The sequence below is a fragment of the Cebus imitator genome, unplaced genomic scaffold, assembly GCF_001604975.1.
Source record: "Cebus imitator isolate Cc_AM_T3 unplaced genomic scaffold, Cebus_imitator-1.0 Scaffold564, whole genome shotgun sequence".
Classification (NCBI taxonomy): Eukaryota; Metazoa; Chordata; class Mammalia; order Primates; family Cebidae; genus Cebus; species Cebus imitator.
The window spans coordinates 234,227-239,012 of record NW_016107879.1 but is presented as its reverse complement, the minus strand read 5'-3'; positions in this window follow the sequence as shown (position 1 = coordinate 239,012).

Below are 4,786 nucleotides of genomic sequence, written 5' to 3'. Positions count from 1 at the left end.
TAGCATGAAGCAAGTGCAGCTTCCACAATCCAAAAGAAAAAGAAGTGGTTTTAAATCCTGAAAAGGGGTCATTAAATGACAGTTCACTTCAAGGAACGAAAGCTTCATCTCACGCTCTGTTCGTCATAAATAAATAACACATTTGGAAAAGGAGGCCGATGCAGGCAGGCTTCCAATCCCAGTTGGACCCCATGGGGCAGGCGGCGGAGAGCCCCAGGCTTGAGTCCATCTTTCCAGCGGAGCCTCCCCTCTGCTCCTTCCCTAATGGACCTGCTTGGGTGTGGGAGCTTCCCTGGTGGCCAGGACGCACAGTGGCTACCCCAGACCCAGCCCTGCCACGGCCTGAGGCGTTGTCCCTCTAGGTGGGAGCGTGTAGGAGTCATGCACCCCAAGGGAGGCTCTAAGAGGGCCCCCCATTTGACCAACACCCCTTCATTCTTAGAAGGCCCTGACCCTGAGCCTCCAGCGTCTGGCTCGAGGGGCTGTGGCCTTCCTCCGGCTGGGCTCCTCCCTGGTTTTTCCTCTCCTCTGCCCGCTGCCTCCCCAGGCTCAGCCCCTCCTCCTCCACAGGTGCCCTCGTCCTGCAGCCGGGGGGAGCTGCCTTTCCTCCCTTGGTGGAGCAGAAATTCTTGCTGGGCTCCTTCTCCCGCACCAGGAGGGCTGTGAGGAGCGGCCTTGCCGTCTCCACCTTCTTCTGCACTGACCTTTCCCCTCCCCAACCGGACAGCAGCATCCCAGGGGCAGGGCTGTGGGCCTTCCAAACCTCGCTGCCCCCCGCGTTGCCCAGTGTGGGGCCTCCTGCGTGAAGTCTGGTGCGATAAAGGACGAGCAGTTCTCCTTACCCGCCTTTCCGTGTCCTCCTCTGGTCCGGGGCTGTGCTGGTCCAGGAAGCCAGGGATTTTTGGCTTCTGAGATGCAGTCTCCACCACTCCACATGTTTTTTTGGTCTTTGTTTTGTTTTGACAGAGTCGCACTCTGTCACCCAGGCGGGAGGGCGGTGGCATGATCACGGCTCACTGCAACCTCTGCCTCCCAGACTCAAGTGATCCTCCCACCTCAGCCTCCCAAGTATCTGGGACTACAGGTGCATGCCACCACACCCGGATAATTTTTATACTTTTGTGTAGAGATGGGGTTTTGCCATGTTGCCCATGCTGATCTCGAACTTCTGGGCTCCAGTGATTCACCCACCTTGGCCTCCCAAAGTGCTAGGGTTACAGGCGTGAGCCACTAAGCCCTGCCAAACTCCGAACGTTTCTTCACAGCGTTAGTGAAATTCATGTTCCTGCACCTCAGTTTGCTCATCTGTAAAATGGGAGTGATACTGGTACCCCCTTCTCAGAATCGACATGAGGAGGAATACCTGCAGGTAGGAAATAGAAGAAATATATCGAGAGACAAACACTGTGAACAGAACACATTCCTAACACAACCACAGAAGTTGTGGAGGTGATGGCGCCTGCCCCTCCCTTGCCTTTGCTGGGGTCCAGGCACACAGCAGCAGGGGCTTTGTCGGCGCTTGTGTATAGCCAATGTTCTTTTGCTCCCTGTGGGGCTTGTCTGAAAAGTTGCGGGAGCAGGGTGGAGGGCAGCTGGTCAACCCCCAAATCAGCCTGCGGGAGGGGCGAGAGGGAGCGCGCAGCTGCTGGGTGCGCTCGGGGCAACCTCGTGGCTTCCGAGTCCCCGGCCCCGCGGTGAAGGGGCACCCAGGGCACCTTGCGGACCTCGCCCTGCCCACTCTGCCCCTCGGCCTTGAGCGGGGCCCATTCCAGGCACCGCCACCAGGGGCCGCCATTGCGCCGCGGACGGCCCCGCTCCTCCGGGGAGCGGCCTGCCCGTCTCTGAACCTCCCTTCTGAACCTCCATTCCCCCAGCCAGACGTCATCCTGATAATCAGACCTACGGGGGATCTGACTATTTACTTTTTTTTTTTTTTTTTGAGAAGCAGTCTGTATCTGTTGCCCAGGCTGGAGTGCAGTGGCACAATCTCGGCTCACTGCAACCTCAACCTCCCGGGTTCAAGCAATTCTCCTGCCTCCGTCTCCCGAGCAGCTGGGACTATAGGCGCATGCCATTACACCTGGCTAATTTTGTATTTTTAGTAGAGACTGGGTTTCACCGTGTTGACCCGGCTGGTCTCGAACTCCTGACCTCAGGTGATCCGCCCGCCTCTGCCTCCCAAAGTGCTGGGATTATAGGGAGCCATGCCCAGCCAGGACAATTTTCTAAGATCCTCACTTGAAGATCCTAATAGCTGGCTTTGGAGATGGACGTCACCAGCCTGACTAGAGTAGACACTTGCTCAGGGGAGACAGCTCCTAGAGGCAGGCGGCAAGGCTGGGCCACATCAGGCTGCCCCTCCCATCTCAGTCACCACTGGCCCAGCCCCTGCCTCCTCCACACCATTAGGCTGAGGCTGATCAGAGGGGCCCTGATCCACTGCCGGGGTCCGGGCTCAGAGGCTCCACATGGCTCATGGGAAGAAGGAGACGTGGGCCCAGTGACCGGTTACCCAGTTCTGAGGGGAGAAGCAAGGTCGTGGAGCCCTGCCTGTTCTGGTTCTGCTTCTTTTTATCAGCCTGCTTGAGTCTGGGCCGCCCTGCACCAAGTCTCAGCCTCCCCAGCTGGGTCTGGATTGGTGACCAGGCTTCAGCCAGGTCTAGACTCCCCACTGGCCACTTAGGCATCAGTCACTCCACTTGGGGCCCCAGGAGCCACAGGGCAGGACCGCTGAGAAGGAAGGGCCCCTGCTTCACCCCAGCCTGCCTTGAGCCGCCCCTGCCTGGCGAGGACCCCATGATCATTCTCAGTCTTCCTGAAAGTAAGCAGAGTATACACGGTGCTGATGACTCAGGCTCCATGCCCAAGTGAGCATTAAAATTTCCCTGGGGAATGGCTGGGCGTGGTGGTTCACGCCTGTAATCCCAGCACTTTGGGAGGCCAAGGCAGGCCGATCACGAGGTCAGGAGTTCGAGAACAGCCTGGCCAACATGATGAAACCCCCATCTCTACTAAAAATACAAAAATTAGCCGGGCAGGGTGGCACACACCTGTAATCCCAGCTACTCAGGGGGCTGAGGCAGGAGAATCGCTTAAACCCAGGAGGCAGAGTTGCGGTGAGCCGAGATCACACCATTGCACTCTAGCCTGGGAGACAGAGCAAGACTCCATCTCAAAAAAAAAAAAAATTCTTGGGGGAAAATTGAAAGTGAAATTTGGCAGACTCTGGGGAGATTTTAGAGGTGCACACTCTTCAGTCTAGCATCGCTTATGTCTTTCCATGGTGAGACGGTGTCTCCCAAAGAGACATGTCCAAGTCCTAAGCCTGGGAACTGAGAATGTGACGTTATTTGAAGAAAGGGTCTTTGCCAATCAATGTAACTAAGGGAAGGAGCTTGAGATGAGACAGTCCTGGATTGCTCGAATGGACCCTAAATGCAATGACAAACGTCCTTATAAAAAGAGGAGACACAGAGCGGAGGGGACCACCTGATGGCAGAGGCAAAGACTGGGTGGTGTGGACACAGCCAACAAAGGCTTGGGACTACCAGAAGCTGGAATAGGCAGGAAGGAGCCTCCCCCAGGGCTTTCCAAGGGAGCATGAGCCTGCTGACTGTTGGTTTCTGTGGAAGCATCCATACCTGTTCTCAGCCTCCCAGTCTGCGGTATTTGTATGGCAGCCAAGGAAATATACACAGCAGCTTAGAAAAGTCCTTGCCCTTGTGCACAGTGAGTTATACCCAATGACATTTCCAGAGTGTGGGTGGCAGCCACAGGTGTGCTCACAGCTTGCCCATCTGTGGCTTAACCGGTGCTGCCAAGGTGTGGCTGTTTTAGGTAGTGTGATCAGGGAAGAAACACGGGAATAACTAGATGAAGTTGGGCAGCTTTTGGGGAAAGAACTTTCTAGGCAGAGGCAATGAAAGACCCTAAAGATGAGTGGTCAGGTTGGAGGCACAGCAAGGAGCCCAGAAGAGCTGGAGCAGCAGGAGGGTGCGCTGGGGTCCTCCAATAAATAGAGCGTTAAAACCCACCTGTGCAGAGAACGTTCTAGGAAAGAAGGGAGACGTGCAGGTTCCTTTTTCTCGCTTATTTTTCATTCTTAACAGAATGTATAGAGATGAATATGTGTATTAGCCAGGGTTCTCCAGAGGGGTGGGACCAATAGAATGCACATATGAAAGGGAGCTTATTCAGGAGAAGTGACTCACATGATCACAAGGTCAAGTCCCACGACAGGCCGTCTGCAAGTTGAGGAACAAGGCAGCCAGTGGTGGATCAGTCTGAGTCCCTAAGCCTCCAAAGCCGGGAAGCCGACAGTACAGGCTCCAGTCTGTGGCGGAAAGCTAGGACAGGCATGCGCCACCACACCTGGCTGATGTTTACTTTTTTTGCCGAGATGGGCTCTCACTAAATTGCCTAGGCTAGTCTCAACTCCTGGCCTCAAGTGATCCTCCCACCTCAGACTCCCAAAGTGGTACATGTCCTTTTAAATGTCCAATTATACTATAGACATTGTCCTGAGTTTACCTCTACTACACAATATACTTTAGATAATGAACCAACTATGAAATTTCCAAGACTCAATATAACAAAGGTTTATTTCTCCACTGTTCTCCTCCAAGTCCAGCACAGGTCATTGGGGGTCCTGCTCCACGTGGTCACGCAGGGATCCAGGCCTTGAAGCTTCACCAGTTTGTGACACAGTCGTTGTAACCTCTTCCACGTGGCTTGGTAGAGAAAGACAGAACGTGAAGAATCCACATCTGGTTTTGGTTTCCTTTTT